This window comes from Doryrhamphus excisus, chromosome 20 (assembly GCF_030265055.1).
Source record: "Doryrhamphus excisus isolate RoL2022-K1 chromosome 20, RoL_Dexc_1.0, whole genome shotgun sequence".
Classification (NCBI taxonomy): Eukaryota; Metazoa; Chordata; class Actinopteri; order Syngnathiformes; family Syngnathidae; genus Doryrhamphus; species Doryrhamphus excisus.
This window is the reverse complement of record NC_080485.1, coordinates 7658734-7675342: the sequence shown is the minus strand read 5'-3', so window position 1 is coordinate 7675342 and position 16609 is coordinate 7658734.

Sequence of the window (16609 nt, the reverse complement as noted above, 5' to 3'; positions counted from 1 at the left end):
TTAGATATAATACATGTAATAAACTGAACATTTTCTGGAAACAAAATGGTCTTTTGATTAAATAGTACGTGATAATAAGCTCATGATTAAATAGTATGTGATAATAAGATCATCACATGGTTTGTCTGGTATCAGGCCCAGTATCATGCCCCCAAGTGTCAGTATCACGCGGCACGCGGGGGCATGATACTGGGCCTGATACCAGACAAACCATGTGATAACCTATAATTATAATTTCCAATTCTCTTCAGGGTTTATTTTAAGAAATATGATTCCTTATGTTGCTCATTTTGCTATATTGCTGATATTATCATATTAGTTCAGGTTACGGTGGTGCGATAGTACATGTTGCTGCCTCTCATGCAGATACCTGGCCTAAACACTCCTAAATTTAGATTCTCACTCTTTATATATATTTAGTAACTCACTGCATTTGGAGCTTTGGAGGCTTCAGATTGATGAGCAACTTATAAAATCAAACGAGTAATTTTTAAGACCGTCATGGGGCCACAAACAAAATGGATTGGAGCCACAAAAACCCCCACTACAGTAAAGGTTTGCTTTCCGGGCATGGCCATCACATCCAGCCATTGGAAATGTAGTACCGTTCCCAAGCCCAGATAAATGGGAAGGTATTGTCAGGAAGAAATAAACAATGTTTTACAAACTCACCTCAGGCAATGAGTCAGTCATAGGACACAGGAAGGATGTAGGGGCAATATATGTATCTAAAGATATGAATGGGACCCAATAGTTTTTGCTTATGTTTACTTATTTAGACTATTTTTATGGTAATGGTTTTATTTCATTTGAACATGCATCAGATTACAATTGAGTGTGTCACATAATCAGTTCACAGTTCCACATGTCCAAAAGGAGTAGGAAGAAGCAAAGCTTATTAAATCCTACCCCTCCATCTGAAATTCAAATTACTGCATGTAATAAAAGGGAATTGTAATAATATATCCCATGTGTGTGAAAAATGTTAGTTTTATGCAGGAGCGCTATATAGGAAGTAAGGTTAGGACATGAGGAAAAGCGACATAGAAAAAGGATGGATGAATTGGTTACCAAAATTTTAGTCAATTAATTGGGTCATTGATTAACCATGGATTCATTGTTAATAGTTTTGGATACACATGAAGTGTTACAGTGGTAGTAGTCAAAGTATCCATTTACAATTAAAATATGCAACATTAGTAATAATATTGGACTTTAAACTATGAACAAAATTTGCAGTTCAGGCTCACCCTGAAAGAAGATACCACAAAAATGAGATCAAGAAGTAAAATTTAACGTAATTTTTTCATTAAATTAGGCATTAAGTTTCATTCATTCATTAATTTTCTACCGCTTATCCTCACGACGGTCGCGGGGGTGCTGGAGCCTATCCCAGCTGTCTTCGGCAAGAAGCGGGGTACACCCTGGACTGGTTGCCAGTCAATCACAGGGCACATATAGACAAACAACCATTCACACTCTCATTCATATCTATGGACAATTTGGAGTCGCCAATTAACCTAGCATGCTTTTGGAATGTGGGAGGAAACCGGAGTACCCGGAGAAAACCCACGCATGCACGGGGAGAACATGCAAACTCCACAAAGAGATGGCCGAGGGTGGAATCGAACTCGGGTCTCCTAGCTGTGAGGCCTGCACGCGAAGTACTCGACCAACGTGCAGCCTAGTATCATATATCCTTTTCATTCATTCATTTTCTACCGCTTATCCTCACAAGGGTCGCGCGGGGCTGGAACCTATCCCAGCTGTCTTCTGGCGATAGGCGGGGTACACCCTGGACTGGTGGCCAGCCAATCACAGGGCACATATAGACAAACAACCATTCACACTCACATTCATACCTATGGACAATTTGGAGTCGCCAATTAACCTAGCATGTTTTTGGAATGTGGGAGGAAACCGGAGTACCCGGAGAAAACCCACACATGAAGAGAACATGCAAACTCCACACAGAGATTGCCGAGGGTGGAATTGAACTCTGGTCTCCTGGCTGTGCAGCCTGTGCGCTAACTAAATGCCCGCCGTGTTAGGTTTTATAGCAAATAAAACTGTCACATGCTGCTCATCCAACTTGCGTGACATTGATTTGGCAGGCACATAAACATTCCAGTAATTTGTAGTCAATGGCGGTCATCATCTATCTGTTGATTTGTTGAAATGTCACAAGTCACACACTGCTGTTGGCACGGGTCAAATGAAAACAGTCTTGTTAACTTGCTTCTGTGTTCCAACTGTTGACAATTTGTTGTAGATTTGTCCTTTGGGCCCCCCCGTCCCCACACAAAGAGATTGTGACGGAAAGGTCAGTGCCGACTGAGTGCTCATGTGAACAATACATAATAAAATTGCATTATTGCTGTAAGTGTAATTTAGATGCAGACATTGAAGAGTATCTGTGCTGGCAAGTTTGAATCTCAGTAAACTGCACATGCTGTTTACTTACTGTCAGATATATGAGTGACAATATCTGCTACAATTCTGTTCTTAATTATGACTCGCATTTTGACAACACTACACTGCACTTTGCAGCATGAAACATTTTAGCAGCCTGTCCAATATCCTCTCCATCATTCGGAATCATTTAGCAACGGAGGTACAAGACATTCTCTTCCCACGTTCCCAGTCTTTTTTAGAAATTGCTCTCTTCATTCCTATCAAATTGCTTCTGAGAACGATTTGTGCAATGCTATGGCTGTGTGGTATGATGCACATTATCTGTCGTCATTAACGGATCAGGGTGGTTAGGGCGAGAGGTGGTGTGCACAGCCTGTCAGCCTGATCAAATTTGATAGAAAACTGAAAATAAGAGTGAACAGTGAAGATCTGCGTATAGCATCAGGTGGCAGTGGTTTATCCATTTTGAGTGAAAAGTGAAAAACACTGTTGTTGGTGTGATTTAGACAACAAGGCCTTTGAGCAAGGAAACACACTCTGCATTGAAATGACTATTTAGCTATCATGCTTCTTGGTGCAAAAGAAGATTGGATGTAATTTCCTCACTTGACATCTATCCTGGATGTTATTGATTGATGTTTTAATTTCCTTACAGGATAGGATCCGTTCATTTCCATAGCACTCGTTTCCCTTCCCTGTATTTAAGATTATTAAATGCAAATTCTTTTTTTTTTTAAGATGAGACGGGGAAATTAATTTGAAGCTTTAGCTTCCCTACCTTGAATACAGATGAATGATGCATTTATGTATTATAGGGAATAAAATGATAACAGTACCCAGAGGGCATTGCAATCAATACCACTTTAATGTAAATGCCAAATAAATGGAAGAAGAGAGATATTTAATGGTCACATGTACAATGTGCAGGGAAATGTATTGAGTGAGCAGCCATCATGCAAACAACTTGTCATTATGGAGGATTAGTGTGCCGTCATTTAGTGATGACTGCTGGGGATACTGTACAATCAGTCCCTCCAGGATTTATACATGGTAGATATTTCCCCGGTTCTACATATGCCACCATGGGGGACTTGTGCATGGCGGGTTTTAGACCTTTTTTTGAACTTTTTAATGTCCCTCCTGCTCCTTTGTTTGAACAATAGATTTTGTGTGGGCCAAATGGACTGCTTGTATTGAAGTGCTGATTTTGGAAATTTTAAATGCAGGCCCACATATTCTTTTCTGATATCCAACCGGTAGTGTCAGAACACCCTCGGTTTCGTGCCTTATTTTTTTCAACAACATCAGCTTGTGATTTTCTAACAGTGTTTTCAATTTTCTTTGTAACCTTAACCCACAAAACCAAAGGATTAAAAAAATAATCTAATCAAATATGCAATATTTGCATGGTAAACTCAATTGTAAAGCACATTTATCAGTCTCCGTAGGATTTTGAGGGCCTTTTTTTGAGGTGCCCGATTTCTCAGGATTCCATAGTACATGCTATATGGTAATAATGACATAAATGTATGCATAATGACAAGTGGAAGTTGTGATTTTCCCACAATATAATTCTAAAAAGGTAAATTTGTTGAAGAATACCTAATTAGGCTGCACGGTGGAGAGTGGTTATCGCACAGGCGATGAGACCCGAGTTCGGTTCCCCTGCTCGGGCATCTCTGTGTGGAGTTTGCATGTTCTCCCCGTGCATGCGTGGGTTTTCTCCGGGTACTTCGGTTTCCTCCCACATTCCAAAAACATGCTAGGTTAATTGGCGACTCCAAATTGTCCATAGGTATGAATGTGAGTGAATGGTTGTTGGCTGGTGACCAGTCCAGGGTGTACCCCGCCTCTGGGCCGAAGAAAGCTGGAATAGGCTCCAGCATACCCGTGACCTTTGTGAGGATAAGCGGTACAGAAAGTGGATGGATACTTTTGCAATCTTTGTCAGGGTTAAGTGTGTGGCGTTGCCGCTGTGAACAAACCAAAGATCGACTAGTCGATCGTGATCAACAAGTTGGCGACTCCTGGGATACATAATATGAATTTTCTTCACCTTGGTACAACATTGGGAACACCATGACACCGCCACCTATACTTTCCATACATCTGCACATGCATGGTCCGAAGCGTGACATTTTCCTGCTTGTCTTGCTTATGTTGGATATAGATGTTTATACAGTAGGTGTCATACTGTGCGGCTGGAGACCAGTCATAATGCAGAGCTATATTTAAACTTCCCCTGGGGTGCCATTAAATCATGTAATTTCTTCGTCAGGCCTGGCTGACCTCATTTTAATACCCACGTCATACAGCATTAAGGGAAAAAAAACATCAAGAAGAGGAATATTGAATTTTATATCTGCTATCTCACATTTACATTTAATCCTTTTTGCAGACATGCTGATCGTGTAATCCTAAACACAGAATAAGACAAGGTCGCTTATGTTTGGATGGTAAAAATGGCACGAATGGGTTATTATTTGCTGTGTTATGGCTGTGCTGCTCCTGTTGTCAGGTGGGAAGTGCACTAAACTGACGATAATAATTTTTTTTTGTCAAAAGCTATGGTCTGTTGAGGCTACCAGGAGAAATATCATGAACGTGGAAGCATTGTTCTGTTTGTGTGCTCGTTCTTGCAGCAGGAAGAAATACACATTGTACAAAAATGTGATGATATTGCCGTGTATTTTATGGAAGGAGGAACAAACTGAAACATCAAATTGTTTATAAGCCTTATTGGTACTCCATTTTTAAGCAGATGCATGTGTTTGTGTGGGCTACTAATGATGATGAGTAGTCCCAATTTTGAGTGCTCACAAAATATTCCATTAAAAGAGAGCTGGGGGGGAAAGAGATTCTGATATTTATAGAGCGAGTGGGAGAAACTGAGATCATGATTTGAAAGGTTAGAGTAAGAGGGAGTGTCAGGATGGCGTAGCGGGAGAATGACTGATTTGTTGTATGAAAAAGATGCAAGAAGAAAATATAAAGATGGGATCTGTTGTGTGCACATCGATCAAAATCCAGTCTTTTTAGGTCATGTTTGTGCTTTATTGTGTGTGCTGACCTTAATTAAGTTCTACAGATTTGGACAATGACTCACTGACAGGCTTGAGGGTGCATCCTATTTTATTCCCCCTAGTTTGCATTGCATACTCACCACCCAAATACTTCCATTATAAAACTTCATTTGGGTTGCCAGGTCTGTCATTCAAGTTTTATATTCAATGAGTGTCTTATAGCCACATGTGTGCAAATATTTAATAATGTAATAAGTGAACGAATGAGACCATCTCCCCCTGTGAAGTCAAATGTGTGACTTTCAGCTGAACCAAGGACTTGTTCTCCTGACAAATTTGGCCTTATGACACCAAATATCTGCAAGGCTCCAGACTCCCAGTGAGGTTCCCCTGGCTGTAATTACTGTTTCCTATCTACTCGAATTGTCCCGAGCAGGCCCTGAGAGACTACACACTAAATCTCCAGCATGTCGTAAGTCAAGCATACAGACAGTAGCTGGACATCCGTATTTGAGACAGTGCCTCCCGGATGTGAAGTCATCCTGCAGGGTGGTTGATGTATGGACCAACATGGGCTGATTTTAATGGATGGTCTCTTTTCCCCTCACTGGGCCAATCTCAAGTCACTACCACACCAAACGAGTGTGTCGGGAAGGATGGATGGCGCGTTGCCATGTTCGGGATTGGGTGGGAAAAATGCTGTCTTGTGGAGACAAGACTGATGAGAATCACAATGGCGCACGCTGCCATTTTCCTGCAAAGGAGTGTGTTAGTAGGACCAGAGCTGTCAGAAAAAAAAGGATACATTACAGTCTTGAAGGAAGGTCCAGTTGTCACAACACTGCAACTTTTTAGTGTGTGTGTGTGTGTGTGTAGCAGTGGGCAGATTTGACAGAGGTTTCAAAGTCCAATTCCTCAGGAGGTTAAAATATGGAGTTTATAAATAAACCCAAAAGTCAACAGCTAAACTTGGAATTCAGTCTTGTGGGTCCTAAAGCAGGGCAACTCAACTGGCTGCCTGCTGGCAAACTCTGGCCATTGAATGACATTAAACAGCCTGCAAGTTTAATTCAAAACATGAGACGGACTAACATTTATAATATAAAAAACATTGCATCATGATTTATGTACAAGCATACCGATTTTGGAAGTACAGGCTTTTGTTAAAAAAATAATATAATCCCACAGTTTTTGGAAGTTTATGTTGTTTTGTTTCACTGTGTTTCCCTTATCACTTTGTTTGATGGTCCTTGAATGCACCATAGTTGTGTTCTCCAACACTATATACTATATATATATATTAGGGTGCATCAAAAAACACAATTATTGAATTTTGATATGACTAGGTACTAAATGTGTTCCAATATATGTAGAAACAACACATACAAAATATTTTTCAAATACAAGATTATTTAGGGGTGCCACCATACATCTGTTTTTGTGGAATAAAGTGGTAAACAGTGCTCAATGGTCGCCATGAATTGTTATTTAAATATGTTACTATTGTCCCTTGTGTTTACAATAAAATACAAATAAAATGAAACTTTATATGTATGTCAAATATCCATCACTGCTACATAAAATTCAGGGTAAGGCCGTGTGAACATGTCCCATTTACTGCCATTCATTTTGTCAATAGGACAAATGAATGGAGAATCTTGAAAGTTAAATTCTGAGAAATACCCAATCTGCCCAAAGAGAAAACAAATATATTTACTTTAATAACCCTATAAAAAATGATGTTGTATAGAAGTTCATTGTACTCAACATTTCTAGGTCAACTTTTTGGCAATTAGACTAGAAATTGCACATTTTCCGAAATTTTACCAAAGTTTATGTGTGAGGTGGCACCCCAAAATCTCAATGGATTTCCTCAAAACTTTGCAAAAGACATTTTTATGTTCATTAGAAAAAAATGAAATGCCAGCCAAATTGATATTATGAAATTTAAATTTCCCATTCAAATTTGATGCACCCTCATATATATATATATATATATATTCAAAATTTTTCAAAAAATTTCACCACTTTCACCACTTTATTCCACAAAAACAGATGTATGGTGGCACCCCTAAATAATCATGTATTGGAAAAATATTTTCTATGTGTTGTTTCTACATATATTGGAACACTTTTAGTACCCAGCCATATCAAAATTCAACAATTGTGTTTTTTGATGCACCCTAATATATATATATATACACTATAATTTTTTCCCTCCGTCTTTTATGTCATATTTATTCCCAAATGCTCATACTGTGTGGGGATGCATAAAAGTAAGAAATGATGACGTTGAGTGCTAATGTGTATATTTGTCATGGCATACGGTGTTATATTTTTCTCTGAAAACACACACCTGGGTCATACTGATGGTGAATGCTCTGTATTTGTTTTGTGCTGAGTTTTTTGAATGCCTTACATTTATAGATTCATATTCATATAATGACTTAGCGCATTCTAGCAACCCCGCATTCAAAAAAACACGCATGCTCGGTTCATTGGCGACTCCAAATTGTCCATTGCTGCCAACTCCTCAGTCGTAAAAGTAACTATTGGGTGTTCTCGTAATCGATATATGATGTCATCGGATAATTTGCCTATTACTTACACAACAGATGCTGTATGAAAGAATCAGACAAAAAAGCAAGTACAAATTCTTGGTTGTAGTCAAAACAAAATAAGATTTTATCACGGTCAAGCCCTCTCAAAGTCTTGACGGCGTAGTAATTATATCAGGAGATGGCGACATTGTGTCTCACGCGTGCGTGATTCCTTTGCACTCTGGATGTGGAGGGATCTCGAGCGCCGCTATGCTCTCAGTCAGTGTTCTGCAGGAGCTGAGCTGTGCACACGGTGTGACAGCTTTGGCATGAGGCGGACATTTTGGCGTCTTTGTTGCTTTTGATAAACTAAATGCTAAATTGGCAAGACTGCATCGAGCTAGTTGGTGGTCTTTGTTTGCAAAGACAGGGCGAGCTGAAGTGACTGCCGTGTAGCGATATGATGCTATCTACTGGCCGAGATTGTATTCACTCTATCGCAGCCATCACCAAAAGGCGGACCTCGGTCCCTATACAGACCTAGTGGTGGCCCTTTACGGACCCATGACCAATTAGAGTGAATGGTTAATATAATAAACCATTCTTGTGGACCCATTGCAGTGGCAGTTTGTCTAATGTCTTCAGTTATTACGACTACCTGGCAGTAAATGATACACATATACATATACAATTGCCTGGAACATATGAAATACAATAAGCTATAAAATTGTTTCATATGCTGCATGCTGGGATTGGAGGGGGTTCAATGGCTTCAGTTTGAAATATTTAGAAAAAATAAATACTAGTCAATGCCATGCATGTGAAACGAAGAAGGCATAATCACAGTTTTTGCAAAGAACAATTTGTCACACTACAATTGTGTTTAATTTGACACAATTTGCATAAAATATGAATCATCTCTCGCAGGATGCATAGTAAAAGTCATTATATGGAGACATTCACAACCATATAACAGCATGTCAGTTCATACAAAAAGCGTAACTGATAATGCTATGAACTCGTTTTCCATGCCATCAAATTTGCATTAGTACAAAAAGTGAAACTGAAATAAAAAGAGCAAGAGAGACAGATAGCTAGAGGGGATTTTTTTTAAAGTCTTTGTCGAGCACAGTTATTACGGGAGCATCAATCCACATTACGACACTCTATGGCTGGACTGATTTACCATGCATGCATAGTTCTAGTATGGTAATATCCCACTTACTGTACTGGGAACGCTCATTCAATATTTGCTATTTTTTTCTGCTGGAGTAGAATGTCAATAAGCTTTATTTTGACTTATTGTGTTGCAGGTTTTTACTGTATATTTGTGTGTTATATGACAGCCTGGCAATCATGCCTTATTTTTCCCCAATGACTGGCAGAAAATTGCGAAAACTGTGGCTTTAGGTGCACAACTAAGTAATTATTGCAATTTGTGAAATGTGGAAAAAGCTTTATCTGCAAAAAGGACCATGTGAGGCTTCAATAATGACTGGTTTCTTTTCAAAGCACAGGCAGTGGATGTATTTTTCATTCGACACGAGGCACGAAATGGAAATGCTTCTAAGATTCCGCTCATGTGCACATTACACTTCACTCTCCCACTTCACAAGTGTTCTGGAGGCGATACAGGAAAATGCATGGTGCAGAGAAGGAAGTTAATTGTTCACGGTCACTCCAGGAACCATATATCAAATTCACACAAGTTCTCAAATGTCTGGGATATTGTTTTGAAATAAAACTCCAAAGTACATAGTAAGTATACTTCTTCTTCATGTGTCCAATTCCCAGACATTCCATTACAAGACCATCACATTCAGCTCTCATTGATCACGTTACTCTTTATTGATTTACAGTGGGTGTGCTCAGCGCTACAGTGAAGAAAAACTATTGAGTGTTATTTTTCAAGCAGGAGTGCGAAAAGCATTAGAATGTTTAATGTACTACTTTCTGCTGACTTAAGGGATTGTTTTTCCTGCAGTGGATCTGCTCGTGGCGCTCAACCAGAAGGCTGCACACAGGGTGCTGATCACTGTGTTGTGCAGTGGGAGGAAAAAATTGCCGAAAACAGCATTTTGAACCTGGTAGAAATTAAATAAACAATCATAAAATGGATTAGTCTATTTGTAGCTGTTTCCACTTATGCAATAGTACATGCTTGCTGGAAATACACAATCTTTGCTTTGATGGTAAATTAATGATGCAAAAAAAAATGTCTCTTGATTTTAATGAGGCAAGTCTCCGGCTTGAAGGGAAATGGAACATGGACATGATGGTGCCTGGCTGTGACAATGGTGGCGGCAGAGGCCTTCAAAGTCTGGAGGCGAGTGGGGGTGCGAGTGTGGAGGGATGTTTGTCATTGGGTTAAGAAGAGGTGAGTGACTGATGGGCATGTGTGATTCCTTTTCCTGTAGCAAGTGTGGAAGGGGGTGGGACAAACGGGTGAGCCGCTAATTGGGGCGAGAAGTAAAACTCCCTGTCACTCATGATCATCTTTTCATTAGTGCTTAGGGGCAGAAGCAGGCAGATGCACGCAACTTTGGAGAATGCATTTTTTGCACTGATTATACGCCAAGATTGGTGCCACACTAATCATTCATGAAAGGAGGTGCAGTACTGGGGTTCTCAACAGGTTTCCCACATTTTCTCATGGTTATTACCCGTGTGGCAACCCACTTCTGTAGACGTCAAATCAAGCAAATGTATTTTTTTATTTAAAAATAACCTACAAAACCACAATGCATGCCATAGTTTTAAATATAAATGCACATCACGAAGAAGAGGAACAAGATAACCAGTTGAGAATCACTGCTTTACTACATTTGACAAGCTTGCAAGACATATAGTACGTACATTGACCTTCTGCAGTCATTTTCTTCTGACCCGAGGTTGTTTTGCAACTCTTCACGGGGTATTGCAGTACTATGTTGATATTAAGTATTTATATCTTTTTTAGCTGACCCTTTACTGACGTGAATCCACTTTGAATAGATTGACGGGCAATCAGAGATGACATGATATTGACTTCTCATTATGCACATTCACATTTGTGTCATCTGCAGTTTTTCCAGTTATCCAGATTTGCATTTTTGGGGGTCATGGAAGGAGGGAGTGTAATTTAAAGAGTTGACTAGCAGATGGGGGTGAGACATCAGTAAACATGACTAAAGAACTGCTTTTTATGCATACTCATCGGGCCAAAATCCCAGATAGTCGACCCAGCGTTCAGCACAGCTCTTAAAGGCTGAGGGTGTGAGGTTTGTAAACCCCAGTCATACTGGAGGCAGAATGTGTCTGAATGAAAATTCCTGGTTTATTTGTGGATATTCCAAGTGCGTTCCAAAAATTCTGACTGCATTCCAAATATTCAGTCCAGATGTTTTTTGCTCATACAAAAAACTTTTGAGGTACATTTAAAGTGGAAAAATATCAAACTGCATTCGAATGGTTTTCTAACTGCATTCTATAGATTCTTACGGTATTCCAACAGCATTCCAAACATCCGAGGGAGAACCATAATGTCAAGCCACTTTAAATATCTCAATATTCTGATGCTATTCTAGCAATATTCTTAGTATTCCCACTGTGTTCTGACTACACATTCAAGCGCAATGCTGCTATAATGGCTTTCCACATTTAAACCAATGAGGCATAAAGGACAAGATCGCGGGTACAAGCGGCCGAAATGACTTTTCCCCGCAGGGTGGCAGGGCTCTCCTTTAGAGATAAGATGAGAAGCACTGTCATCCGGGAGGAACTTTGAGTGGAATCGCTACTCCTCCGCACTGTGAGGAGCCAAATGAGGCGGCCCTGACGCCACTCTGGGGATGCGTTCGGGGCCCATCCAACCAATAGTAGACTTCAGGGAAGACCCATGACATGTTGGAGAGACTATGTCTCCCAACTGGGCTGGGAACGCATCAAAGCAAATAAACATGAAGACACACAAAAGTATAGCTAACATCTGCGAACACAGACACAACTTAAGATTTCATAAGCTTCTAATTGCAAATCAACAGCAATTATAACTAAACAAACACTTTGAGTATTGAGAGCTCATAATTTAGCTTCATAATGCATTGTGTATTTTAGGATTGTGTAGCTGTAAAATTATTCTGCTGCATTCATTCATTCATTTTCTACCGCTTATCCTCACGAGGGTCGTGGGGGTGCTGGAGCCTATCCCAGCTGTTGCCAGCCAATCACAGGGCACATATAGACAAACAACCATTCACACTCACATTCATACCTATGGACAATTTGGAGTCACCAATTAACCTAGCATGTTTTTGGAATGTGGGAGGAAACCGGAGTACCCGGAGAAAACCCACGCATGCACGGGGAGAACATGCAAACTCCACACAGAGATGGCCGAGGGTGGAATTGAACCCTGGTCTCCTAGCTGTGAGGTCTGCGTGCTAACCACTAGACCGCCGTGCCACCCTTAATATAATAATATAATGAATAAAAATAAAATGATATGATACAGAACATCTACCGCTTATCCTCACAAGGGTCACGGGGGTGCTGGAGTCTATCCCAGCTGTCTTCGGGCGAGAGGCGGGGTACACCCTGGACTGGTCACCAGCCAATCACAGGGCACATATAGACAAACAACCATTCACACTCACATTCATACCTATGGACAATTTGGAGTCACCAATTAACCTAGCATGTTTTTGGAATGTACGAGGAAACCGGAGTACCCGGAGAAAACCCACGCATGCACGCGGAGAACATGCAAACTCCACACAGAGATGGCCGAAGGTGGGATTGAACTCGGGTCTCCTCGCTGCGCGCTAACCACTATTTCTTTACAAAAACCTCATTGTTTGTGAATATGCTCACATTGTATTCTCAGGACATTGAATCAATCACAACTGAGGTTTTGCTGAGGTTTTCCTAAAAAGGACATTTTACCTCTCATCCCAGCAGGCTGCATCAGTGCGCTAGTCTGAGGGCACGGAGTCGGATCCAGGTATTTATCTTCTAAGGCAAACAGTAGGGTCTCAACACCCTAACAATCAAACGCAGTTGCATGAATTTGCATTTGGTAGAAATGATGAATGTCCTCTGAAGGTTTTGTAGTCAGCTGGTGGCGCTACCGGGCCAAGTGCCAAAACTATTAAACTTGTATTTCAACCGCTTCGGTACTCATAGCCTAATTATGAAACGGATATCATGCAGTGAGGTGGTAGGTGGCCCTGAGGTGACAGTGGCCACTACGTGTGGACTGTCCTGGTCCTGTAATTGGAACCATGGTCACTCCATGGGGAGGACTTATCAGCTTGCAGCCCACTGAGCCAAACTTCATAAATGTGAGAGTAGGCTCTTCTTCTCATGTACAGTAGATATAAATGGAAAGATAGCAGCTATACCTGCAGGGGGTGGGCGTGCAAGACAGAGAGTTTTATTGCTCGGACTCCAGGCTGGACTCCAAAGGCCTCGCTAGTGTTAATTGAAGTGTAATGTGATTTGTTTTGCAGGCACTTCGTGCAGCCACTCCCAGTCCATTGAATCATATCCCGTGTGATTACTCTCTAATGACCTTTATGTCTGTGTGCCTTAAATGGCCTTAACTGCAGAGGATGATATGATAAGGTTAATGCACAATGGAAAGTAAATAACCACTTGTGCACAATACAACTGGCCTGGAATGCCACGATGCTTTTCCAGGTAAATATTTAAATATTTTTATACTTACATAATTTCAGTTTGCCAAAGTTATATATGCAAATCAGGTTGCGTAATGGAACTTTTCTGGCTGGCTTGGCATGAAATACCTTCCCACACAATTTATTTTTACACGAAGGTAAAGAGCAGTGTTGAAACCCTCAAGGGCTATAGTTGGAAGATGTGTATAGTATACCCTTTACTTGTGTTATACATTCACCCGCCATCACCGATGACCCTGATAACCACCATTCAGTATCATTTGTTTAACATAATGATGATATATTGTGTCTGAGATGAATCATGAATCCACATGAATGGAGTTTTATGTTCTACAGAGACAAGATACAAGGTGAATGCCATTATTACCAGCAACTGTTTATGTGAGGTGCTGCACCCGTATAAAATGATCATTCTTGAGTGACCTTTCTGCATTAGTGCCATTGCAGCACAGTTCATGAATGTTTAATGTAAAGCTGCCTGTTTGGGGTGCATCGAGCACGCTTTGTTGTGTGACAAAACACACACACACACACACACTCAAAGTGCAAGTTAAAAACAGAGGGTGCTGCAAACAAAGGATACCAGACGCCACCTTTGACAAGCAAACACTTCTCTGCTCCACAGAAAGCAGTTAAGTATTAAATGAGGGTGGAAAGCAATCTCAGTTGCAGTCCCTACAAACATTGTGGCACAAAGGTAAAGTTACTTTGTCACATTTACAACGTGTCTGTGAAATGTGCCCTACTGCTTTTAACCCATGGCTAAAACAAGTTAGTTATTTCTCCAAAACAGCAACAAAAAAATGGCATGAATCAGTTTGATGGTACCCTTGCTTTATTTTCTGTCATGCCCTTTCGAGGGGACAGGCATTTTTTTCCACACTCCGAACCTGTAATATAAATGTATTTATCTGTACCAACCACTGTAGGAGTACCCAGTATTTAAATATAAACTTACTAAAATATCAGTACAGCTTCTCTGCTTCAAGGCAGGGGTGCACAGGAGACCAAAAGGCAAAGCCCACTTTGTGGATCCCCCAACCCCTACCCGTTTATTATTTATACATTCATTCATTCATTCATTTTCTACCGCTTTTCCTCACAAGGATCGCGGGGGCGCTGGAGCCTATCCCAGCTGTCTTCGGGCAAGAGGCGGGGTACACCCTGGACTGGTCGCCAGCCAATCACAGGGCACATATAGACAAACAACCATTCACACTCACATTCATACCTATGGACAATTTGGAGTCGCCAATTAACCTAGCATGTTTTTGGAATGTGGGAGGAAAACTCCACACAGAGATGGCCGAGGGGGGAATTGAACCCTGGTGTCCTATCTGTGACCTCTGCGCACTAACCACTAGACCACCGTGCAGCCATATTTATACATATCAAAAAGTATTACAACACTTTAGAAACCTTCTTGTACTTTTAACTAATGTAATTTGTGAATGTTGCGCACTCATATGCACTCACACACACACACACACACACACACACACACACACGTGTCCTCACATGATGCTCAAATAAAACAGGCTAAAAAATACAATTTAGTATGATCACATTTTGAGGAAATGTCATATTAGCAATAATAATTTTTGATCTGTGTACCTCACATTTTTCTAAATACGCCGATGGAGACAAAAAAAAAAAGAAAAACGGGCATTTATTAGGCAGCCTACACTGACGCACAATAATAATAAGTAAGCATAAAGAAAGACTGAAAGAAGTTGTTAGTTTTTTATTTTTTGACAAGCAGTGATTGCAGCAGCTCTCCTATTCAAAAAGACAAGTGGACCGCCTTCTGTTCCTTTTCTGTCACGGCAGTAATAAATACAAGACAATTCGTCTTCTTCAAGAAGTAGACGGGTGTGTCTATGTTGGAAGTAGGGTTGGGCATCGAGCATTGATGGGAACCGGTTCTGACATTCCGACTCTCCTGGAATTTTTTTTTTTTTTTTTTTAATTTGGGGTGTTTACGTTTGGTGATTGGCACCAAACAAGAAGACACGTGGACAGTGTGCGACGGTGCTCGAGTCTCATTGATGACGTGAATGTGATGGTAAACTCATTGAATTATTGAAACAAAACCTTGATTTGTTGCCATCTTTAAAGTGCAACCACAAACAAGGTAAAGTTTTTAGACTTCAGTTTCCAAGGTGAAAACAATCAGTCTGACAGCATTCCACTGTTTTTGACAAGACGACACAAAAGGGAGTTATAATGTCACCCGCTAAGTGTGACGGTGACACAGATTTAGAGATCTTAGAGCTGCCTTCAGTCGACACAAAGTGCTGCGAAATCTCTATCCCAGCAATGTGTGGTACATTCTACCGAGTGGCGCTGTCAGATAAAACGTCATACAAAGTTTCTTCATCTGAAATGAAGACCAAGCACAAGATTTCAGATGAGTCAGCGGTATTTAACTGGGCCAACAGCAGGAGGAGCGGATATGATTTCAGTAAAAAAGTTGATACTTGTAAATACTGTGACATCGTCTGCTACCACATGTGAACTCTATACGTCTAATTAAGGAGAGGAAAGACATGTATAAACTCACTTACTGGTGGACCGGGGAGTCAAATTTGTGCATTAAGATGAAAGAGGAGAGAAGCGACGCAATGTGGCATGGGAGAACGAGTGAAATACAGGCAAAAGAGACAGAAATAAATTATATATGAGAGAGAGAACAGACAGACGACTATGAGAACTGCAGAAATAAGTTAGATAAAAAGGATAGAGACAACAACAACAACAACAACAAAAACTCACATGATGCTCCCTTCCAGAATACACATTGATGTTCATTCTTCCTTCTGGAAGCACAAATCCAGTTTGTCTCATATGTTTAGAGACCATGGCACAAGGGCAAAAGGCAAAGATATACCTATTCACGTCTGAACTGAGGTCACACAAAATTAATAATCTCAAAGCCAAATATGAACAATCC